Source organism: Peromyscus maniculatus, chromosome 2, assembly GCF_049852395.1.
Source record: "Peromyscus maniculatus bairdii isolate BWxNUB_F1_BW_parent chromosome 2, HU_Pman_BW_mat_3.1, whole genome shotgun sequence".
NCBI classification, from domain to species: Eukaryota; Metazoa; Chordata; class Mammalia; order Rodentia; family Cricetidae; genus Peromyscus; species Peromyscus maniculatus.
Genome location: NC_134853.1, coordinates 68,290,405 through 68,316,185, shown reverse-complemented (window position 1 = coordinate 68,316,185; position 25,781 = coordinate 68,290,405). Strand labels below are relative to the sequence as shown.

Below are 25,781 nucleotides of genomic sequence, written 5' to 3'. Positions count from 1 at the left end.
CCAAGGCAGGAGCCAGTGTGGCCCGCGCAGAGAGCATTAATGCTGTCAGCTCTCCCATAGCCTGGGCTCCAGCAGGGAGGCCACTGCTCCCAGAGACCTTGTGTACCCCAACCCCCAGGACTGGTTTCCTGTGACTCTTCCTAGGAATACACCGCCCAGATCCCACCCGGAACCACAGCCATGCTGGAAGAAACCACCCCAGATTTGTCTCACAAAGGTGGAGTTAAAGTGTGGACCTCAAGTGGCTACTTAATCAAGGTTCTACATCTACACAGTGAACAGCCTAGGGCGCTGCCTGGACAGATGACCACGAAGCTGGGGTGGGGGTGGGGGATCCGCAGGCAGGCGCTGCTGCTGCTGCTGCTGCCTCTAGGCTCCTTCCAGCGGCCACAGGCTGGGAGTGGGAGGCAATGAAGGCGCTCACATAGCTGTGCCCCCTGCGGGCTGACCTTTAGAGTCGGTGCTCTCCAGGGTTAGCCGCCATGCAGTCCATGATATCCACTCAGAATGGGGCCACGGCAGCAGCCACACACTCGGCGCACACAAGGCTAACGGGGGTCAGAAAAAGACAGTGACTTGAGTGACCATTTTCTCCCACAAAGCACAAAGCCTGCCTGTGAGACAGAAGGGAGCTGAAACAAGAGGCTGGGTAGACGCGCCTGCCTGGCTTGTAGGAATGTCTGGTTTCAACCTCCAATGTCAAAAACATTTTTGAAAGGCCCTTTCTGGCTGTTTGGTGGCTCACAGAGCAATCCTAAAGTTGGGAGGTAAAGGCACAAGGGTCGGGAGTTCAAAGCTCACTTCAACTACATAGAGAGGTCAAGGCCAAGATGGGTGGGATAACAGAAAATCCTCTGGGGGCCAGGGAAAGAAGGGGAGAGAGGGAGAGAGGCGGAGAGAGGCACAAGGCTCAGCCTCAGTCTGACTCCTGTCTGGCCTGCATCCCTACCCTGGGGCTCTTTGGATTCCTCGCACCCATTCCCGGTGGTTGACTCAGCTAACTTAGCCACAGCTGGAGTGTCCGTGTTGATCCCGTTGTGTAGCAACACACCTGTATGAATTCGCGGGACTTCTCCAGGCTCCATTTCCTCAGACTGCTGCTGGATGGCGAGACTCCTCTGTACAGCACGATAAGGCTAGTGCCTGTCAGTGCAGACATTCCTTACGAGGACAACGTCAGTCCCTGAAGGTCTGGAGAGAAGATTCGGGAACTACCTATTGATGACAGATGGTTGAAATTCAGCAGTGAGTGAAACATTGATTCCCCTGTCCTGGTAAGAGACTAGAGCATTCGGCGATTCTTCGATCCGTTAAGATGGTGTGGGACTGAGGACATAGCTCTGTTGGCAGAGTGCAAAACCAGGTATGGTGGAATACACCTATAAATCCAAAACTCAAAAGGTAGAGGCAGGAGGGGCAGGAGAGCCGAAGGTCAAGGAGACCTTGTCTCTAAAATTAACTATATAAATAAGCAGCATCTTACCCGACAGATGCTTCCCTTGCCTATCATATATCCACCCCCTGCTCCCCACTTCTAAAAGTTCCCAGGCACTTTGCCCAATGCACCACATGTTAGGAGGAAATGTATCCCAAGCCTGACCCAGTCAGCCCTTGGTAGCTAAAGACAACGAGGAACATCCATTGCCCTGGGCACAGCCAGGATTGGGGGCAGCCCTGTGACCTACACAGGGCAAATGAATCTTGTAAGATTTACTTAGAATGTTGACCCAGAATTCCTTTGCTCCCTACATGATCATGTGTAACCCTGATGGCTGCCTATAGCCATCTTCCGTGAGAGATGCTGGCCTGAAGAGAACACTGCCCCGTGAACGCACAGGAGAAGGGGACGATGGACCCCTGACATCGCTGCTCTACGCACTGAGAAATGCCAGCATCTGTGCTTCCTCTGACTCATGGGAGCCGGAAGAGCGCCTGTATGGGGGATGTGGGAGCCGGAAGGGCGCCTGTATGGGGGATGTGGGAGCCGGAAGGGCGCCTGTATGGGGGATGTGGGAGCCGGAAGGGCGCCTGTATGGGGGATGTGGGAGCCGGAAGGGCGCCTGTATGGGGGATGTGGGAGCCGGAAGGGCGCCTGTATGGGGATGTGGTAGACAGAAGAGCGCCTGTATGGGGGATGGGAGTCGGAAGAGCGCCTGTATGGGGATGTGGTAGACAGAAGAGCGCCTGTATGGGGGATGGGAGTCGGAAGAGCGCCTGTATGGGGGATGTGGGAGCCGGAAGAGCATCTGTATGGGGGATGTGGGAGCCGGAAGAGCGCCTGTATGGGGGATGTGGGAGCCGGAAGGGCGCCTGTATGGGGGATGGGAGTCGGAAGAGCGCCTGTATGGGGGATGTGGGAGGCAATAGAGCGCCTGTATGGGGGATGTGGGAGCCAGAAGGGCGCCTGTATGGGGGATGTGGGAACCGGAAGAGCGCCTGTATGGGGGTGTGGGAACCGGAAGAGCGCCTGTATGGGTGCTTCTCTCTGCCTAACTTTCTGTAACAGGCAGAACAATGTGTCCTGACTGATTTACGCAATCATGTAAATGTTTGGTTAAACAGTGCCGAGTGTGATGGCAAAAAGCCTGTAACCCCAGCATTTAGGAGCCCGAGGCAGGAAAGTCAGTTTGGAGGCCAGGCTGGGCTGCGCGGCAAGACCTTGTCTCAGAACAACAACAACAACAAAAACCACAGAGTCTCAAGTTCAACAGAGCAGCATTTGCTTGGGGGCTGGGGATGAACTCTGTTGGTAGAGCCCTTGCCTGGCACGCAGGAGGCCCGGGTTACACCCCCAGCACAGCCTAAACCAAGTGTGGTGGTGCATAACTGTAACTCTAGCCCTTGGGAGAGAAAGGCAGGAGGAGCAGCCGTTCAAGGATATCCTTGGCTAATAATGAGTTTGAGGACAGCCTGAGCTACATGAGACACTGTCTCAGAAGGGAGGGAGGGAGGAGGGAAGGAAGGGAAAAGGTCTGGCAGATGGCTCAGTGAGTTAAAGCAGACAAGGGCTACGATCCAGGTTCGAGCCCTGGGATCCACATGGCAAAGGCAGAGAACCAGCTTCACGCTGTCCTGCCTTCACATGCGTGACACACGCATGTACACACTGGATGAATAAACAAGTAAATACAATGTAATAAAATAGAATCAAGTCCTTTCTTAGGCACAGGAGCTCTCAGCCAGAGTCCTTCCTGCAAGGGGACCCTCTAAACATTTGGCTTTAGCTATTGCCAACAGGTCAACAATACCCAAGTCTTCCTTCTCTGGAGTCTCTGACTGCAGGCCAGTGCCTCCCGGCTCAGCATGTCCAGACTGGCACTCACGATCTTCCCCAAACCTCAGCCCCCAGCCTCCACGCTGAGCCAATCAAATCCCATGATGCTTCATGTTCCTCTGGCTTTGTGTTAAAACTAACCGAGAACAAACCCAGTTGGTAGCTGCTGTTCTTTAAAAACAGGGGGATTGGGATCTGTCCCTGGTGCACAGGCAGGCTTTTGGGAATCCGTGCCTGTGGTGTGACACCTTGCGCAGTCTTGGTGCAGTGGGAAGGGGCTTGGACTTGCCTAGGCTCAGTGTGCTGAGCTCTGTTGACTCCCCATGGGAGATCTTGATTTTGGGGATGTGGGGATGTGGGGTGGCTTTGGAGAGAGGGCTGGGGGATGGGAGGAGGGAGGAGGGGGGGTCTGTGGGTGGTATGTAGAGTGAGTAGAAAATTTCTTAATCATGAAAAAACAAAACAAAACAATTGAATGTTGTGGAGAATGTGGTGGCTGGATTTACTTCAGGATAATTTTTGTTGTTGTTTTTGTCTTGTTTTAAGAGGGATAAAGAAAAAGAGGGAGGGAGGCAAAGAGAAAGATAACCTGTGTCCAGTTTACACATCCTGAGCAAGAGGCCAGGTGACCAGGCAGGATGTCATGATCTTGCTGCAGAACAAATCTCCTGGCAGCTTACGGCACTAAACAGCACACCAGGGTCTGAGGTCAGAGCCCTGGGGGTAGCTGGAGCGGGTCATGCTGCCCAGGGTTTCTGGAGAGCTTCTACTCAGGCCCTCAGCTGGGCTGCGTGCTTCCAAGCTCAGTCAGTTCTCCAACCTATGGCCTCTTGTATGGCTCCAGTCACCCCCCCCCCCAATTTGTTCCCCTAATGCAAATCATCACAAAAAAAAAAAGAAAGAAAGAAAACCACACACCACACACACACACACACACACACACACACAAAACGTGTACACAGGCACACACTGGCACTCACGCACACATATGCACATTCACGTACACACACACACACACATACACACACACACACACACACACACACATCAGAGCTCAAATTTTTCAGAATTCAGTAACCTTGGCCTAATCTCAGAAATGGTGTGCTCTAGTTGGAAACTACTGTTTGAATACTTGTCACCCATAGCTTCCGTACTGAAAACTTTACTTCCCAAAGTCATACGCTCGCTGCTAATGACATTGCAGATGGGGTCTCAGGGAGTGTGGTGGTTTTGAAAGAGAATGGCCCCCAAGGGAAGTGGCACTATTAGGAGGTGTGGCCTTGTTGGAGGAAGTGTGCCGCTGTGGAGGCGGGCTTTGAGGTCTCATATACGCTCAAGCCAGGCCCAGTGAGACAGATCGCTTCCTGTTGCCTGCAAGATGTAGGACTCTGAGCCACCTCTCCAGCACCATGACTGCCTGCCTGCTGCCATGTCTCACCATGATGATAATGGACCGAACCTCTGAAACTAACCTGCCACCTCAGCTAAATGTTTTCCTTTATAAGAGTTGCTGTGGTCACAGTGTCCCTTCACAGCCATAGAAACCCTAACGGAGACAGGGAGGAAATTAGGTTTAGAAAAGGTCATGGGAGTGGGACCTCACAATGGCATTAGTACTTCTATGAAAAGAAGTAAGACCCAAGGTGGCTCACCTGATGAGCTTTCTTCCGCCATGTCATGATGTAGTGAGGGGCCCTCACCAGAGCCTGTCCAGGTCAGTGCCATGCCTTCGGCACCGAGAGCTAAGTAAACCCCCATTCATTCTTTATCAGCTACCCAGTTTATGATATTTGCTATAGCAGTGGAAAGACAAAGACACATGCCTTTTGGCAAATTTTATTGGTCACACAGACCAACCCCGGAACAACTGCCTCAGGTAACACATTTCAAGACACCTTATCAAAGGATCCTGAGAGCACTGGAGAATGGCATGGCATCCATAGGGGTAGGAGGGGACCATCTGTCCTCAAAGTGGCAGCCAGAAATGAAGGGGAAGCAGACAGATAAAGCCCAGGGGCAATTGCATCCAGGAACAGACTTTGCTTGACAGCTTGGAACCACTGTCGGAGATCAGATGCCCAGTGCGCAGTGAAGGATCCTATTGGAGTAAGCCGTGACAGCGGGGGAGGGGGACGAGGGGAGGGGACGACGGGGACGGGGGCTCCAGATGGAGATCACGGCAGCCCACTGTGCAAAGGTGACCAGAACATCACCCCAGCCCCCAGAAAGGGCAGCCTGTCTTGTGGGGCCCTTCACTGGTTCAGTACCCGCTTGCCTCAACCCCATGGCAGGAAGGGTAACAGAGCATTGGACTCAAATGAGAGCCCTCCTGTCCAGATTTGAAAGCTTCTTCCTGATTGGTTCCAGTCTGCTCCTCGGCTGTGTATACACACAGCCCATCAGGGCCTATCTGGCTCTATAGACCAGGCTGCCCAAGGGCTTTTCACGGTTCAGGTAGCTAAAGGTGGGGGCAAGGCTGCTAAGGTACTCTTGGAAGGAAGAAGACATAAGATTTATTGGAAGGGCTGTAGAGATGGCTCATCCGTTAAGAACTCTACAGAGGACCTGGGTTCCGTTCCCAGCACATCCATGGCAGCTCACAACCACCTGTAACTCTAACCTCAGGGTTCTGACAACCTCTTCTGGCCTCCAAGGGCTCGAGGCACGTATGTGGTGTACAGACATACATGCAGTCAAAAACACCCATATACATAAAAAAAACAAAAACCCAACCAAATAAATAAATAAATGGCTCCCAGAGAAAGGCCCCCGGACAAGCCAAGATCTGCAGCTTCCACTGCAAGAATGGAGGGATTGCCCCAGCCTTTGAGACATGCCAGAAACGGGAAACGCATAGCTCTGCCCTCTGCAGATCTGCACACTTGCTCTTAGGGGCTGTCCTTGGCTGGAACTATAACCCTTGTGGCCTCTCGGCAGGACATCTTGAAGCCTGCCGAGAACACTACCCACCTGTCTTGACTGGCTGACACTGTATCCACTCTCCCATCTCTCCTGTTTAAATTGCTCCTGCGTGGCAATTCAAAGCTCTCCTTTTTGTTTTGCTTTTACTGCCCACCGGGCTCTATCCTTGAACTAAGGGCAAGGCAAGAACCTGATTGGAGAATCAGCTGTCTCAATGTGAGGGTGAGATGGGGTAGGAGGAGCCCCAGCAACAATCAGAGCCAGTGGCCTCTGGACGGAAGCAAGAAAACCTCTGGCTGGTCAGTAACAGATGCAAAAATCCCGGTTGCGCATTGTCATGTCACGTCCGCACTCCCCCCCCCCCAGTGTCTCCCCCCGCCACCTCCGCGCCCCCACCCCCGTCCCCACCCCCACCCCCTGTCCTGACAGCCAAGTCCTCCCATCCCTGCAAACACCACAGCATCAAGGGAAATAAAACTACTGATTTGTTTGAGACTCCACCCCAATTATGAACTGGTTTTGTTTTCCTGTCTAGGGGCTCACAAGTTCTCTCCTGATTGGTCCTTATTCTTCACCTCATTTGCATACAAACATCTAACCAACCAGAGTTCTCAGAACTTCTATAAACCCATGGGCAGAGCGAACACATCAGTTATTCCGGCTCTTGGCTAGGCTCGGACTTCTGCCGGATAGTGAGAGGGGAGATACTCTCTGATTTTCAGACTCTGATGGCCCTCTCATTGGACAAGAAAGAGGGAAAGGCTTCTGCTCATGAGACCCTCTAGAAACAGACCCTCCTGAGACCTGCCATTCCTGCTGCAGATAGGGGACTCACTCCTGCTTTGGGAACAGACCCTACTGCTCTTGCCTTGGCACCCTGCTCTCCAGACTTGCTCTTCAAGGACTGTTCTCAGCTGCATCCCCAGGCCCCCTGAGAGAACTACAGCCCTGTCAGGTTTTTAGCATCCATGGCTTCCAGGAGCTCAGGGCTTCTGCTCCTCCACTCGCGTTTGCCACTCCTACATGGTGACCTTCTGTTTTCCGTTTGAATTGTTCTCTCCTGTGAATGAAATCCTCCTGGTTTTATCACCCTTAACTCTTTACCTACTTCATTCTTAAAGAGGGCAAGACAAGAACCCAGCCTGAAACCCGAGGGTCGACAGTGTGCGGCCCGGGGGGCCGGGGGTCTGGCGCCGAAGACCTAAATTAGCTCCGAAGCTTGTTGGCTCCTGACGTAGCCTCTTGAATTCTTTGATTAACAACTGTGGCATTATCCCTTTCACCAAAACCATTAATTAAACTGGAAACTCACAGCCCCGAGGCATACACTGAGCTGTCCAGTGGCAAGCTACTCCCAGTTTGATACCTGGGAGGGAACCTGTTTAGGGACTAGGTAGATAATTCAGGGGGCCAAGGTGACAGTCATCTTCCAAGAATCAGCCACTAGAGAAGTTCAAGTGTGTATGTCAAGTACTGTATGTCGCTGGACTTGCATGTACGGGGCCTCCGTCTGAGCTGAGCCCTCAAGTCTGAGAATATCTAATAGCTGCTTAGCTCCTCTCCATCCCAAGGAAGGGGCTGGGCCACATTTGCTGGACAGGCTAAGGTCTATGAAGCCAGACCTGCTGGCATTAATGTTCATCCCACCTGTGAAACAGCGGAGGGTTGGCTGGCTGGTAGTGAGCCAAGGCTGGCTGGCAGCAGGTGCCACTGGCCCAGGGCTGTGGAGCCCTTGCCTGGGGAACTGAAACACCCCATCCCTGGGTAAGCTCATAAAACAGAAGCAGCTTCGGAGGTTTCCAGGCCTTGGGCCACTGTAAAGCTTACTAGGTTCAGGAAGTTTGAAAGATCCCCAAGGAGAGCATCCATAAACACTGGATGGGGGCCCTGTGCTGGGGCTGCCTGCAGACCCTGCAGGCAGGAGACTGTAGACCAGGCTGGCCTCCCACTCAGCAATCTTCTTGTCTCTGCCTCCCAAATACCAGGATGCTGTAGGCACATGCAACCATGTCCACCTTTCAGATTTTTTTTAAAGTTTGAATTTTTCACCAATCACATTTTATTTTTAGAATCAGAGGAAAATTATGCGATAGCATTTTAGAAATAAATGGACTAACATTATCATGGGACCAGCTTTCCGCTCCCCTCTTCCCAAGACTGTATCCCCACACAGACCTCTGGCTAGCTAGCTAGGCCTCCTGCCTCCAAGTCCTCTCCCCTGTGGAAAAGCCTGGACACAGGAGAAAGTCTTGTTGTCCTTGGCTCCCCATGCCAATGTGTGACATGCTCAAGCCAAACAAGGGAATTTAAACTCACAAAAATCAAATTAGAAGGCAGGGCATGTGAAGAAATCAATTCCTAACTTCAGTGAGCTTTGCTTTCCTCTTGTGAAGTGAGTTTAGTATTCCTGTCCACTGTCACTGGTGTGGGGTGTTCCTGTCCACTGTCACTGTGTGTGGGTGTTCCTGTCCGCTGTCACTGGTGTGGGTGTTCCTGTCTGCTGTCACTGGTATGGGTGTTCCTGTCACTGGTGTGGGGTGTTCCTGTCTGCTGTCACTGGTGTGGGGTGTTCCTGTCACTGGTGTGGGGTGTTCCTGTCCACTGTCACTGGTGTGAGGCTTAATAGGATGGAAGTCTGTGCATCTATAATCATCACATGAAGGTTCTGTTATGGTGGCCACTGTGACCACCGGCCATTCAGGAGCTGCTTTGAAACGCTGCTGGGTGGTGGGGAACACAGGCGTGACATCTTTAACTCCCCCGCCAGCAATCTGTCTGTTTGCCTTTGTTCTTTGTTCTTTTCCAACACTAGATTCCAGGGGGGAAACAGGCCTGTACTTCCTCTTAACTATGCCCCTATGGAAGTAAGCATCAGCTTCACCGAATAAGAACCCGAGGCTCTGTGCACACTGCAGCTGCCTCCCTACAACCCCTGCTCCTCCCTCAGATCATCTAGGGGTAACTAGGCAAAGGTATCCGGTGCAGGAAACCGGGCAGCAGAGCCCCTGGGCTAAGCCTTCCGCCCCAGTCTCAGGTATGAGTCAAGCAGACCAGTTCAAAGCCTCTGCCTCTGGTCCAGCCCCGCCCCTTCCTGTCGGCTCCAGAGCTCCACCCTCCCATCACTCAGGACCCATGAAGACACGGGGTTGTCCTAAGAGTCAACGTGTTCTTGACACGTGGCTGGACTCCACAATAGCCTTTTGTTTCCCTCCTGTACATCAGACCAGGCTAGCCTCCAACTTGCTCCGTAGCTTAGGCTGAGGGTGTAAGTGCTGATCCTCCTCTGCCTCTCTAAATCCTGGGACTCTAGGCAAGGGCCACCACACCAGGTTCACAACAGCCTTCTTTTTTGCCGTGTGTATGTGTGTGTGGCATTTGTATGGTGGGTATACAAATATATATTGGTGTATAGAGCTGCTTTTGTGTTTGGATTCTAGCGGAGGATCCTGGCATTCGAGCCTGTCACTCAGCCTTATTTCCTTGAGATAGGGTTTCTCCCTGACTCTGGAGACAAGCCAGTGGCTAGCAAATCCCAACAACACTCCACCTATCCCAGCACCAGGGTTACAGGCCAACAGGATGCAGCCACGCTTAACTATTTTACGTAGGCACGGGGATTGGAACCCAGGTCCCAATGCCTGTGCAGCTGGCACTCATACCCACCGAGCCACTTTCCAGTGCCCACAAGATCCTTCTTAATCAAGCAGGGAGCCCGTGACGTTCAAGTGGGAGCAGGGTGATTGACTCACTCACACTGATAAAATCTCCGTATGGCGGTATCACCAAAGATTGTCAAACTCATCTGTACCATTTGGAGGGCAGTTCTCCACAGGAGAGGATGGCTCTGAGTTGGAAAACACCACAGGCCACTGCCCCCATCCAGGCCTCGGAGGGTCTTATCCTCCTCGTGCTGTACGCTGGGGACAGGGACAGCAACAGCGGTGGCCCTGCAGTGTTCCTCTCCCACAGCTTCATCCTGTTTTCCAAGTTGGCTCTTGGTCAAATCCAGAGGGCAACAGAGATGAGAAACAAAAGGCTTGTGTCTTCTAAAAAGGATGTGGAAACGGAACTTCATCTGCCTCCTGGTTTTAGAACCTCCCCTTAGGCAGCTGCCGCTCTCGGGGCTTAACCTTCTGTGTGCTGTAAACTCAGACCTTCCCCCGGCTGTTAAGGCAAAAAAAAAAAACCCAAGCGCAAGGGACTCCAGATGAGGCCAATCGCGCTGACACACAGTTACCAAATATAAGCAGCTATGGTGTGGAGGAGAAATAGTGATTCCCTAAAGCATTCAATGACAAGAGTGAGCAATCCGTCTACCAGCAGGTTCCAAAGGAACGAATCTAAGAGGTATTTTGAGGCTCATGGAACACACAGGGGGATGTGAAACTGTCCGAGCTGTGGTGAACTTGCAGGTGCCCCTAATAGGCAAATTTCTTGCCTATTCTGCTTTTGTTCATTTGTTTTTTTTTTTTTTGTTGTTGTTTTTTTTTTGGCTTTGTTTGGTTGGTTGTTTTTGAGTTTTGGCCCAGGCCGTCTTGGAACTGACTATGTAGAACAGGCTAGCCTCGAACTCACAGAGATTCTCCTGCCTCTGCTTCCCACGCACTAGGATTAAGGCATGAGCCACGATGCTCAGCGATTATTTTTTTCCACTGGCCTGAAACTTGCTTTTTAGGTCAAGCTGGCCTTGAACTCACAGAAAGAGATCCACCTTCCTTTGCCTCCTGGGTGCTGGGACTAAGGCAAGTGACTCCGTGCCCGGTTTGGTTTGTTTTGCTGTTGTTATTTGTTTGTTTTGAGGCATGTGTCTCGCCTGACATAGGCTAAGCCTTGCTGTGTAGGCGAGGATGATCCTGGCTGGTCCCGCTCTCCCGGTTTCTACCTCCACATGCTGGCACACCTGCTGCCCACAACTCTTTTCTTTAACACGTGTCTGTGGTGTGTGTGTGTGTGTAAGTGCATACACGTGCATGTATGTTGTGTAGGCCTGAGGCAGACATAAGGAGCCCTCCTTGATTATTCCTTCCTTTGTTCATTGTGGCAGGGTCTCTCGGGTGAACTCACAGCTCACCCATAAGGCAAGCTTCGAGGAGCCCATCTCCACCTCTTGAACGATGGGATTAAAGGTGGGCTGTCACTCCCGCCCAGATTGTACATGCGTTGGGGTTCCGTACTCTGTTTCCCACACTTGTGACACACACTTTACCAACTAAGTCATCTCCCCAGCCCCCGCTGCCCGCATTCTCAACGGAAGGAAAAGCTTAACTTGATAAAAATCGGGGGTAATTGTTTCCTTGCTAGTTTATAGACTCTTAGCTCTGGGGTGACCTCTGGCAGTGCGCCTTCCTGTCTAGCCTCTTCCTGCAACACTCTGTGGCCTGGAGGACGTAATTTACTGGCTGGCAGGCTCTCTTCAGCCTTGCAACCCCCACCCCCAACCCAGTCTAGTCACTCAGAGATCAGAGCTTTCAGCTTCAGGCCTTGCCGAGAGAGCCTGTACATGACTCTATGGCCCAGGCCCTGGTGAACAGCCGGCGCCAGACTTCTAGGTTCTTTACTCAGCTCTGGGAAGGGTTCATCTGAGCACAGGGGAACCTTGGCCCGGGGACTCCCAAGCACTGCCGGACCCATAGGTGGCCAGCACAGTGCTCTCTCGACCTGCCTGCCCATTCTCTACCTGGCTCTTGCCTGGTGCATGCACTGTGACAGGGGATTTCACAATGGTGTTTGGGGGATTTAACGCTTACTCTGGGACTCAGAAGATAGTCTCCTCAACTCCACGTCTAGGGAGATGCCTCTCTTTGGAAAACGTTTCCGATGTATTCACAGCTTGGCTGTTCACACTGGGAAGTCAAGCTCCTGCCACAGCTCGGCCTTCAGCCCACCTTCCTCTCTAAGCTCAGTCGGGTCTGGATATTGAAAATGTAGAAAACACTAAATACTTAAGGTCGCTGTTGGGTTGTTAACCAGCTACTTTCAATATTATGTGTGTATTTAATTTTCTTGTCATCGTGACCAAACACCTGGTGATAACAACTTGGAGGAGATTTATCCAGCTCATGGTCTGGGGCTCATCATGATGGGGGAGGCATGGAGCTGGGGGGCACTCCTGGCTGTGACAGGGACATGAGGCTGCTTGCTCACATCTTAGCTGGAACAGGAAGTAGAGGACAGAAAACAAGACTGAGCCCCTCCCTCCCACGCTGTCTCCCCAGGACCCATCCCCCTAGCTGAGCCCCACTTCCGATAGGTTCTGCTGCTTTCTATCAGCCAATAACCAAATGTTTGAACACATGAGTGTGTGGGGGACATTTCCCTTTTGAATCATGTCCCCCGAGGAGAGGGCGGCAGGGGACAGCTGGCTGGTGGAACCGTCAGAACATACAACAGCAGAGCAGTTATGGTAGCAACATCAAAGTACCACAACCTATGAAAATATTTGAAATACGCAAGTTCCCAGAAGGTGACACAGGACAGTGAGCCACGCTGTTGGAAAAGAGCATTGATAAAGCAGGATTGCCACAAACTTCCAATGCGCAGAGAACCCCACAGTTCTGTGAAGCAGAGTGCCAGGCAGTGGTACCCCGCAGTTCTGTGAAGCAGAGTGCCAGGCAGTGGTACCCCGCAGTTCTGTGAAGCAGAGTGCCATGCAGAGGTGGGCAATGCTCAGAAAAGACAAATCCACACAGACAGGAAGTGCCTGGCGGTTCTAGGCTGGAAGCTGGGAAGGGAACAGGGAAGGAGGAATGAGGTTTCTGGACAAAAACATTCTGTATCATATTCCAAGGCTCTGCTCTCTTAGAAATGATTGGAAGGTAACGAAACTAGCATTCAGGAACGAGATGCTCAGGCACTTCAGGACTGAGCGGGCAGGTCTTCATCAGGACCCCTGCTGGTAACAGACTGGCTTCTACAGCTGAAGTCCACACCCACCCCGGCAGACTGGTGCATGCACAACCGCTCCTTGCCCTTCCCTCTGAAGCTCACCACATAGTTTCCAGGCAAGCTCTAACCTGGAACCCCAGCCAGCTCTTGCCACACCGGACACAAGGGATGCAAAACGGCACTGAGAGGCCACAAAGGCAATCTAACACAAGTGAAAATGAGGGACAACCTCACAACTGTGGAACTGGCTTGTTCAAGGCCACACAACCTGCCGGTGGTAACTGCCATGCACGCAACACCAACTTTGCGAGTTCTAGGAGGCTGGACACACTGACTCACGGGGTGGCTTCTTTGACTTCCACCCGGAAGACAAACACACCCAAGATGATGTATGAAGTAAAGATCCTGGAGCTTTAGCACAAGGCCGGTGCTAGCCAAATGTCACACCACAGACTGTAGAGGACCCGCCCCACTTTTCTCCCAGGGTACTCTTGAGGAGAGAGGGATAAGGGATATTAGGTAGAAAGACAGATGGGGAGAGAAACAGATAGACACAGGAGAGCCTCGGGAGGGCCTGGATCAATATCCATCAGTCCCTCCTGTCTCTTCTAAAATGCCTTTTATAGGAATGCCAAGGGGTGGAGCAAAAGACCTCCCCTAGGGCACAGCCAAGTGCAGACCCTTCCAATCACCTGGTAACCACACACGTGGTCAAGATATCCTCTAATGCATCCCTGCTAGGTAATACAAGCTCAGATCTCACTAGGAGACCTTTGTGGGACTCCACAACAGACCAAACAGATGCCTGGGAATGCAAGAGTCATAGAGTCGGTGATTTTAAAAGATTTCATATACCATGAGCAAAATGCCTGGCTTTGTTTTTTTGTTTTGTTTGTTTTGAGACAGTGTCTCATTCTGTAGCCCCTGCTGGCCTCCGATTTGCAGTGACCCTCCTGCTGCAGTCTCCTAAGTGCTGGGGTTACAGACAGGAGCCACCATGTCTGGTTTATGGCAGAATGTGAAAAGTAAATGAAATGTACACAAGGCGGAACGCACTGAGCATCCGAACTCTGTGAGTCCCTAGTGAAGAGCTATGGCACTCCAGAAAGAGTAACTTGGATGACTCTTGCTTAGCAATTATTGTGTTTATGCAGCTTTTCAAACTTTGCATGGATCAGCTTTTTAATCTTTACAAACACTCCCACGTTTGTATGTGAGTAACAACCCCCAACTTGATATTAGAAAACCAGGCATGGATGATTTAGTAACACAGGAGGAGAGAGAGAATTTTCTCTCTACTCTATTTTGTTCATAGTCACAAGGGGTCCCTCATAACAAAAGACAGTCAACCAGAGAGAAAGAACCAAGATCAGTAACACAAACACCTCATGTACCAAAGGAAGATAGCCAGATACAGGTAAATCTTAACAGGGTGGCTTTGGATTGTGGTTTAAATACCATCGCCAATAAATGGAGAGGAAGGTCGTGGAGCAGACTGGTAGAGGAGGTGGCCAGGAGCACACTGTCAGGTCTGGGGTGCAGACCTGCCACTGCCCACTTTCCAGGTAAGGGGTTCCAGAAATTTGGAGGCATCTCTCTTGATGGTACAGAAAGGAGGACACCTTACACATGGAGACCTCTGCTGTGGATTAAACTTTCCTTACTCCCTCATTTGCCGAGCTTCTCCTGTGTGTGTTTTTAAAAACAATCACCTCAAAGTAGTCCTTGTGCCAAACAGGTGTATTTGGGGGTGACATATTCTGATCTCCTACCCTGACTTGCTGAAGATCACAGAATCAATCAGTGGATTCATACAGCCACACCCAGGGCCATCTCACTGTTCAGAGGGCAAGTACTGCGGTAGTTTCTTAGCACATTTATATATTTGTGTCTGTCTGTCTGTCTGTGCATAAGCTATGGAGCTCCTGTAGGCAGACAGGAGTTTCTTTTCTCCTTCCTCTACATGGGATCTAGGAAGTGAACTTAGGTCATCAGGCTCAGCGGCAAGCACCTTTACCCAGTGTGCCCTCTTGCCAGCCCACGGTACCTGGGGAAACTTCGTAGAAGAAACTGCACTAGAGTTAAGCCCTGACAGTGAAGTAAAAGACCAGCCCTGGTTAGAAGAGCCACAGTTGTGCAGATCTGTGTCAGGCCTGGCAGGAGGCAGACAACAGCCAGGGGAGCCTGGGCTCTCTCTGGTAAACTGTCATTATTCTAAAGGAAGGCAGAAAGAAAGAACTACTTTGAAACTAATTGATTTTTTGGGGGGAGACTATGTCTATGTAGTCCAGATTAGCCTTGAAATCCTGATCCTCCTGCTTCCACTTCCCAAGTGCTGGGTGGGGTTGCAGGCCTGTGCCACCGTGCCCACAGTATAAGGTGCTAAGGATCCCAAGCCACAGTTTCATGCATGCTGGGTAGGCCCTCTACCAATGCCAAACAAGGTACATGCCCAGTGTGCTCTCACCCCGCCCCACAACCCAGAGTCTAATGTATACCAAGCTGGCTTCAAACTCAGTATGTAGCCAAGCATGACCTTGAATTTTTCTTTTTTTTTTTTTAAATTGTGTGTCTATGTCTGTCTATGTGTGGGTTTGTGCTTGTGAATGAAGGTGTCCTCAGAGTCCAGAAGTAGGTGTCGGGTTCCCCCAGAGCTGGAGTTCTAGGCAGTTGTGAGCTGCCTGACGTGGGTGCTGGAAATGGAACCAGACCCTCTGCAAGAACGACATATCTTCCTAACTACTGAGCTGTTCTCCAGCCCTGACCCTGAATTTCTGCTCCGCTTGCCTCTACTTCCCAAGTGCTGGGATTACAGGTTTGTGCCACCACACTTGGTTTAATAAATGTCTTTTAACAGTTGGTGGTAGAGGAAAACATTCCTGCTTCCAAAGAAATACACCTTAATCAAAAGCATAAGAAATAAGGACGCTTCGTAGCTCTAGATGAGCTGAAAACTATGATACAAGAGACAGCCCCGAGGTGGAGCATGATTATAGCAAGTCACATGGTTTGCAAATTGAAGATTACAGTGACTTCTTTTTCTGGTTTGTGTCGAGGGCTTGCGAGGCTGAAAGGTGAAGAGTTCGCAAGGGAGAGAGAAGTCAGCAGAGCCAGCTAGGGCAGCTTCTGGCGGAAGGCCATGGACAGCGAGCCCCCAGGCTGCCTCATACAGGAATGAAATAACTAATGCCCAAATGGCTGCCTTAGCACCTCCCTTAATCCCCATAATGTGCTAATGAGAGAAGAGTCCCTGTAGTCAGTGACTAGGAGTAACAAGCAAATCAGGAGAGACCCAGTATGTCTGGATCCAGGCAGCACCAGACTGGCTTTATGGCCCCACAAGAAGAGTGTTTTGTTATCAGGAGAAACAAACTGTCCAAGACATAGAAACAGGCAACAGAGATGAAGGGTTCCCTGTATCCATAGGAGACATAGTCCAAGACTCCTGGTGGGGGCCAGAAACCACAGACAGTACTGAATCCTATGTATTCACTCCATATACCTGTGGTCAAGTTGAATGTGTAAGCTATTGCTGTGGGATGTTCTGTATGTTAAATGTGTTGCTCTAATTGGTTAATAAATAAAATACTGATTGGCCAGTAGCCCGGCAGGAAGTATAGGTGGGACAAGGAGAGAGGAGAATTCTGGGAAGTGGAAGGCTGAGGCAGAGTGATGCTGCCAGCCACTGCCATGAGTACCAACATCTAAGATACTGGTAAGCCATGAGCCAAGGTATAGATCTATAGAAATGGGTTAATTTAAGATATAAGAACTAGATAGCTAGAAGCCTGAGCCATTAGGCCAAACAGTTTAAATAATATAAACATTTGTGTGTTTATTTTATAAGTGGGCTGCAGGACTGCCGGGGCTTGGCAGGAGCTGAAGAGAAACTCTCCAGCTATAAGCTATGCCCCATAACAGCTAATTGAAGACTTGCTTTTTGAAAGGCATCCTTCTTAAACAACTTGGTCTACTTAGAAATGTGTAAGGAGTGTCATCCACAGACCCAGCCTCTCCACCATCAGCAGACCCAGCCTTTCCACCATCAGCAAATCCAGCTTCTCCACCACCAGCAGACCTAGCTGCTGTGGAATGAGCCTTTTGTATGATGTGAATATGCATTACTCTCATTGGTTAATAATAAAGCTGTTTGGCCTATAGCAAGTCAGGATAAAGTTAGGTGGGACAATCAGCCTGAGGACTTGGATAAAGAAGAGTGGAGTTAAAAGAGATGCCAGGGAGCTGCCCAAGAAGCAAAATGCTAGAGGACAGGTAAATCCACGAGCCATGTGGCAACACATAGATGAATAGAAATGGGTTATTTTAAATGTAAGAGCTAGTTAGTAATAAGACTGAGCTATTGGCCAAGCATTTTGTAATTAATATAAGCTTTTGTGTGTTTATTTGGGACCAGGTGGTCAGCACAGAAAAACTCCTCCTCTGTTTACATATGGTGCCCAACATGGGACACATACATCTACATAAAGCCTGAGAAAGCTTAAAAAAAAAAGGGTTCTAAACACACAAAAATGGAGCCAAGTGCAGCTTCCTAGTTCATGTCTCTCATGCAGGCTGTGGTACAGAGACATGTCCCATGGCATGTGGGTTCAAGCTGCAGCATGGCAGATTCATGTAGTCTCACACAGGCTGCAGTATAGAGATGCATCACCCAGCCATGCACTGTGTGGTTTTGCTCATACAGACAAAAAGAGTTAAAGAGACACAGTAAGGAGAGATTCAGACAAAAAGGTCTCTAAACAGGTCACAGTATGTTTGAAAAATGTGCATAGGCTTGGGAGAGAGAAGAGAAAGGGTAGAAACAGTCATAGATTTAAAAAAAATAGTAAAATATTTTAAAAGGGAATAGAGTAATAAAAATGTGATAAGCCACATAAAGATGGGAAATACACAGAGAGTCTGGATTCTATATTGTATTACGTTTTCTTTGGATTTTTTTTTTTACTGTTAATGGGTGAAAACACTGAGAGACATTTGATTGTGAAAGCTATTAAATTAAACTAACCTATATATTTTTAAATTATCTTGACTTCAAAATTTAAGTCAAAAGATGTGTTACTTTGCGGGAGAGGTTATTGAAATAAGAGGCTATGGATTCATTCTGGGTTAAGGAAAATCAGGTTTGATCGAGGAAGACTCCCTGAAATACTGACTACAGACATGGAAAAATAAACCTAAAGTAACTACAAGACACATGACATATATTTTACCTGCTCAAACATAAAACAAAAAATTATCTTTGACTGGTTTGTATATAATATACAGTTTATATTTGTATTAATACAGATATATATATATATATATTAAAGGTAATATATATATATTACCTTTAAAAGTTTATGTATTTTCAGAGCAAGGGGACCTGACACCAATAAAAATGGCCCAGATGATCCAGCATCCAAAACCACTTCAAGGCTGCTGACTGAGATGATCCATCTCACAAAATACTCCAGCCAAGACTTTACAATTATCCTGATTTTCTCAGTCCCTCAAAGATTACCAGTGCCCCCAATCAGCAGGAAGTAGTCTAGAAAACTACACCTGTACTTCCAAAATATTGGTTATAAACGTTTGTTTTCATTTAGGGAGGGTTGGTTACAAATTGTTATTGGGCATAGTCAATCTCTTTCTAAAAGAAAGGGGATATGATACAGAAATGGTGGGGGAAAGGGCAGATTATTGAATCTATTTTAATCCAAAAAACAACTGTTAATCTCAAAATACTTTACATTGTTATGGATTTTAGTTAATTGATACAAAGTTAAAGTTAATTTTGTTATACTATATGTATATTTCTACTCTTGTTTAATGCAGCTCAATTAAAACTGTAATGTATAATTAAGAAATACAGATTAATAGTCATCTGTAATAGTCAAACTTATAGTCATGTTTGGTTTTCTAGGTATACAAAGATATATTTCGGATAGATAGGTAATCTTCAAATACTTCAAAGGTCTACAGAATATGGCATTTTAAAATGTTTTAAAAACTTAGGCTTTTCAAGATAGCGAGACATGTCTGCTCCTGGCAGCACCATTATACTCCAGAAAAGATGATGGGCATCAAAGAAATTCCTTATGGAGTTTGTTTTCTTTATGGGAAAGGCTAGCTATGTGGGCAAAGAAACTGCCCTTGCTTCAATTGCTAACAGATACTGTACAAACTGGACCAGCAAGACGTAAGAAAGGTGACTGCTGAACTTTGCCAAGACAAAGTAGGACAGTCCTTCAAAATTCCCTGCTTCATAGGAAAGTCTGTCAGATATGCTAGGCCTGTAGGCTGAAGATGGATGCCCCAACATTACAGAGGAACCTAGAGTGACTGTCTAGTCAACCAGCTGTTTCTGTCATTTCTCACATTTTTTGGAAGTCACTTGCCTGTACATCCTGCTTATTCAGGTAATATTATTTCCCATATTGTCTTTGATGGAGTTGAAGACTAAATAGTTATAGTTTTCCTTAGTTATGATAAAAGATAAATTAGATATGAAACTTTAGACTCACCAAGATAAGATGGATAATTGAGTGTTTTCTTTGATTTTGTCAAATACAAATAGACTAGATAGTGTAACTATAATTATTGCTTGACAACTGTTTTGTTGTATATAATTTTATTATGCTAAAATTATAACCTTCCTTTTTGATTAGATAGCAAAGGAGAGATGCTGTGAATATGTATTACTCTCATTGGTTAGTAATAAAGCTGTTTGGTCTATAGCAAGTCAGGATAAAGTTAGGTGGGACAATCAGCCTAAGGACTTGGATAAAGAAGGGTGGAGTCAAAAGAGATGCTAGGGAGCTGCCCAAGAAGCAAAATGCTGGAGGACAGGTAAAGCCACGAGCCATGGGTTAATTTAAATGTAAGAGCTAGCTAGTAATAAGACTGAGCTATTGGCCAAGCATTTTGTAATTAATATAAACTTTTGTGTGTTTATTTGGGATTGGGCTCTTGGAACAAAAAAAAATTCTGCCTCTGTTTACAATGAGCCTCTCCATCATCAGTAGACCCAGCCTCTCCATCATCAGTAGACCCAGCCTCTCCACCATCAGCAGACCCAGCCTCTTCACCATTAGCAGACCAAGCCTCTCCATCAACAGATCCAATCTTTCCAGTGATGTTTAAACTTTACAGTCTCCATTAATTCTCAAATCTGTCCCACTTTTCTTACTTACAATAAATGGCTTGGTACCTAAGAGATCCTTCATGGAATTTGTCTCTTCTAGGCTCAATGCTTTTGGGTATAAATGTTTAAACAATTATTTGTTTTGTTTTGGTTTTGAGACAGGATCTATGTAACACATGATGGTCTCAAATTCACACAATTCTCTTGCCTCAGCCTCTCCAAATGCTAGGATTATAGGTATGAGCCAAATAACTTATACCAAAATACTGTTGTAACTATTATTATTGTTGTTCGTCTTCTTTGTGGCACTGGAGAGATTGTTCAGCAGTTGAGAGTACTTGTTGCTCTCCCAAAAGACCCAAGTTTACTTCCTAGTACCCACAGTGGGTGAGTCACAACCACCTGTAACTCCTGCTCCAGAGGATCTGATATCCACTTCTGGCCTCTGTGGGCACCTACATTCATGTGCACATACATTCACAGAGACAGACAGACATACACGTAATTAAAAACAGATAGGGTCGGGTGTGGTGGCACACCTTTAATCCCAGCACTTGGGAGGTAGAGGCAGGAGGAGCTCTGTGAGTTCAAACCATCCTGGTTTACATAGAAAGTTCTAGGTCAGGCAGGGCTACACAGTGAAACTCTGTATCAAAAATCAATCAAACAAAAGATAAAATATGTCTTTTAAAAAACAGGACCTTCTATTGTATGCACTTCAGTTCAGCATGTGGCTGCAGGCTTCTGGGCAACATCCTGGGCACCTTGTGGATGAGGGAAAGCCACTCTTTTAGCAAAACCATCTTCGCTTCTTGCCTCCTTTCCTCAAATTTTTCATTTTTTTTGAAAGACCAGGTCTCAGGTATTCCAAGTTAGTCTTAATCTTGCTATGTAGCCGAGGCTGGCCTTGAACTCCTGATCTTCTTACCTCCACTCTGGAATGCTGGTATTACAAGCATGCACCACCATGCCTGGCACCAGACAGTCTTAGCAGCTCACTGGCACCTTTGCATAAGGTGAGTGCGAGCCTTCACCCATGTTTATTCTAAAGCTTTAACAATTACTTATTTATTTATTTGATGTGTGTGCTTAAGTTTCTGTATGTACACCCTGTACAGGATCTCAGGAAGGTCAGAAGAGGACACAAATCCCCTGGAACTGGAGTTGCAAATGATTCTGAGCCAGGTCTTACACAAAAGCAACCAGTGCTCTTAACTACTAAGCTGTCTCTACAGGCCCCTGTTTTAATTTTTATATTTGCACAAAAGTTACATTTTTACATTTTAAAATGTTATAGGATTAGGGTATAATACTTGCCTAGCATGAATAAGAGCCTGAGTTCAGTCCCCAGCATCACAATGGATAAATAAAAATAAATAAATTTATATATACATATATTTGTGTGTGTGTGTGTATTCAGACACATTTGTGTGGAGTTCAGAAGACCACCTTCCACCTTGACTGGGAAAGGGTCTCTTGGCTGGTTTTCTGCTGTGGATGCCAGGCCAGCTGGTCCATGAGTTTCTGGAGATTCTCCTGTCCACACCTCCTATGTCCCTATAGGAGATGAGGGATTCAGATGCTCACACTACTGCATCTGGCTTTTATGTCAGTTCTACAGATTCGAACTCACGTCCCACTTGTATAGCAAGTGCTTTTACCCATAAGTCATCTCCCAGTCTCCTCTTCTCAAGACAGAGCCTTACGAAGTATCCCTGGCTGGCCTGGAATCCACTATGTTGACCAGGCTAGCCTGGAACCCATGCCTCAGTGATCCTACTGACTCGGCTTCCAAATGCTGGGGTACAGGTGTGGGCCAACCACCGAGCTTAGCTTCTCCAGGAAGTCTTGGAATCAGATATTGCCCTAATTTTGCAGATGCATAGAGAGGCACGGACAGTCATGTGAATGGAAACTTAGAGTGCATGCCAGCGATTAAAAGGGTGTGCTGGAGGCAGAATATTAAATACGAGGAGCAGGTGAGCGAAAGGACAGTGAGCAAGATTAACGTCATAAACTAGAAAAACCAGTGCCAACGCTTGGGTGGTGCTCTGAATTGCTTCCTTTAGAGATCCTGTTTCTAGAGCCTTCACTTCAGAGCAGATCTTACCACACACACACCCTCTCCCTCCACTGTCTACCTTCCTGAACAAGAGAGCAAGTTTAGAATCCACATCAGACCTCCTCCTCAGCACCTCCCCCACCTCAAGAGCGGCACCTGTGTGCTCCTTGGCTGGAGGGCAGCTCCAGGGTCAAAGCCGACCAAAGCAAAGAGACCTCTTAGGAACAGGAGCGCAGCTCAGGAAAAAGAGATTTACGCCATCTCTCCCGCCCTGGGTGTCTGGGTAGAGAGCTACTATGGTAGCCTTTGCTGGACAATGCTCTCCACTCCAGGGGCCTCTGTTTGCATGGACCTCCGACCAGCTGACCGCACTTGCCGGTCAACAGAAGGCCGTGGCTCTGGAGTGCCTTCCTCTCCACATCTTTTTGTTCTTCTGAGCCACTGGCCTCACAATCACACTTCCTCTGAAAACCTAAACTTACTCTCACTGGCTTTCCCAGAAGCCTCGTCATGAGGCTTTCCAATTCCCATTTTGAGCTCTGGACTCTGAGAGAGATTGAAAATGAATCATGTTATTGTCCCCCTAACTAGAAGACAGGTGGTAGGTCACACTGCTGAGACACAGGATGACACACCTGGCTTTCTCTGAGACAGGAGGAGTGTCAGCAGATAGGGAAGTAGGTCAGAGGATATGGCCCCATGACCTCACAGGGCCAGGGAGGGACGATAAGTCAGGAATAGCCTTGGCTAGCCAGTGTAAAGTTATCTGGGGCCACAGCTAAGGCAGGGTCCCAGGGTAACTGGCTACGGAGGTGGACCAAGGTCGCGAGAGGCCACCACTCCCGTGGACAGTAGTATGAGGAAGGTGGTGGGGCTGAACTCAGACTGGAAAACTGACTGTTAAGAATTGACAGCTGGCGAGTGCAGATCCTGCAGGAAGCCCGTCCCGTCTACTCTGTTGGTGTTTGTTGGGAAAGCAGGGAAGAGATGGTTCCTACAGGGGAAGGATGGGAGAGCGGGAGAAGGGATTTGGGTTGGTGGATTTTGTTTTTGCCACAGAAGGCCATGCTAGCACACAGAAGGAAGGCCCTGAGGGGAAAGAAAGCCTAGAACATGCAAAAGACAAAGAAAGTAATTGACAGAGGCTCAGCCCCAGCCAGGAGGAGGCTTGGAAAATCACACGGGCTTGGGAGCCATTGGGTTAGTCAAAGCTCTGGGGTTACAGGGTCTGGCAAAGCTGCAGGGCCATCAAAGCTTAGCCCAACGGTGATGTAGTAGTGACCTTTCCTGTCCCCGCAGGAAACACGTGACTGGAGCAACTGCTGCCACCAGCAGTTAGACTGGACCTTCCCATCTCAACTAAGCGAATCCAGAAACTCCTCACAGACACGCCCAGAGGGCCGCGTCCATGGCGCTTCTGAATCCCCTCGGGTCGACAGCTAAATTAACCACGGTAGTTGGTGTCTCCTTCACCCCTGTCTTCACCCCTGTCTTCACGCTGCTCCTTGTGGTTTGAAGGCTCATTGTATGAGCCCAGAAACCTTCGACACACAGGGAGGAAGGCAGCCAGGAATAAAGCAATGGTCAGTGGGACTGTCCCTGCGCGAGCTGAACCAGTGAGCTGCGTGGAAAGGGACCTGAAGGGACAGATGAGAACACACACACACACACACACACACACACACACACACACACACACACACACACACAGACGGGCAGGGGCCCTCAAATCCATTTCATTTTCAGTCATTTTTCTTTCAGATGAAGAAGCAAGGACAGAGGGTCTGTTTTAACATTAGTTATTATACTGCACAGGCCTCACTTTGCCTAACCCTCCCCGTCTCTGCTTCCCTCCACAGAGGCAAGGAAAGAGCAGAAGCAGGATTCCAGCCCAAAGCAGAGGATCTGGTGCCCCCTCCCTTGGCTCCTTGGTAAAGACTTCCTCAGCTGTCAGTCTACCCATCCATAAGTATACAGGGGCTTGGGGATTGGCCTGGGCACTAAGGGGCTTACAACAAGCCAGATATAATAGCACACATCTATAATCCCAGTACTTGTGAGGCAGGAGAATCACGAATTCAATGCCAGTCCAGGCTATATGGAAAGTTCCCCGCCAGTCTGAGTTATGTGGAGACAGCCTGACTCAACAAAACAAAACAAAACAAACATAAACAAACAGAACTTAAAGCCAGGCTAAGTTACTTAACATAAAAGGCATGTTAGGGTCACAAGAGGGCTCCGTGGTAAAAGCACTTGCCATACAAGCCTGGCAACCTGAGCTCAGTGCCTGAAACCCATTGTGGAAGAGGAGAAATGGCCCTTCAAAGTTGTCCTCCTGCCTCCACATGTGCACCATGGCCTGTGTGTATTTGCACACATGCATGCATATTACTCACACACATACAATACAATAAACACATGTACACATATACTGAATGCTTATCAATGTATTCATTATAATTTTTCTAGAAAAAAGTACATAACTAACCTCTTAATCTCACTAAACAAACATTTTCTATGTCTTGAATGAGTAACTAAATGAATCTATTATGTGTAGAATATTATTTTCAGGTGTGTTACTTTTGTTTATACTGCATTTGTTTAACTGTGTGAAACTGTGTTACTGGGCTTGTCTAAATCACCTGACGGTCTAATAAAGAACTGAACACCAATAGCAAGGCTGGAGAAAGGATAGGCAGAGAGAATAAATAGAAGGAGAAATGTGGGAGGAAAAGAAGAAGAAACAAAAGAACAAGGAGAGGAGGACTTCAGGGGCCAGCTACCCAGCCACACAGCCACACAGCCAGACATTGTGGTGATATATTGTGTACCCCAATAAAGCTTGCCTGGGGATCAGAAGACAAAGCCAGCCACTATATTAAACATAGAGATCAGGCAGTGGTAGCACATGCCTTTAATCCTAGCATTCTGGAGGCAGAGATCCATCTCTGTGAGCTCAAGGCCACCCTGGGAACATGGTGGCACACACCTTTAATCCCAGCACTAGGAAGGAAGGAAGATGGCAGGGCACAGAAAGGTATATAAGGCATGAGCAAATAGGAACTGGCTCTCTTGAGGCCGAGGATTTCATAGAGGTAAGAACCTGTGGCTGGCTTGCTCTGCTTCTCTGATGGTGTTTCAGCTTTCACCCCAATATCTGGCTCTGAGTTTTCTATTAATAAGACTATTTATCAATTCATGTTACAGACATGGAGTAAGAAGGAAAGAAAAGGTATACAGAAATAGAGAAAGGGAAAAGCCCAGAGGCAAAAGACAGGCTAATTTAAGAAAAGCTGGCTGGGCACAAGCCAAGCAAAGGCTGGACATTTATAAGTAAGAATCAGCCTCCGTGTGGGATTTACTTGGGATCTGGGTGCCAGGCCCCCCAAAAGAGTAAAAGAGCAAAAACAGCAACTACAATTATGTACTGAAAATTAGCATGTTAAACATGATCTTTGTAAATGTGTTTGATTAAAACTAAGTTTAAACATTTAAAA

At 48.2% G+C, this 25,781-nt stretch overlaps 1 long non-coding RNA gene across 2 annotated transcripts; it reads left to right on the top strand.

Moving 5' to 3' along the window:
- Nucleotides 1–723: 723 nt before the first annotated feature.
- On the top strand, nucleotides 724–25,781 carry LOC143271838 (uncharacterized). Of its 2 annotated transcripts, XR_013049080.1 has the most exons (3): nucleotides 724–1,363; nucleotides 23,584–23,737; nucleotides 24,144–25,781. It is a non-coding gene; the product is annotated as an uncharacterized LOC143271838 (long non-coding RNA). The 2 variants fall into 2 exon arrangements; XR_013049079.1 differs by lacking the exon at nucleotides 724–1,363 and having other exon boundaries at nucleotides 19,516–23,737.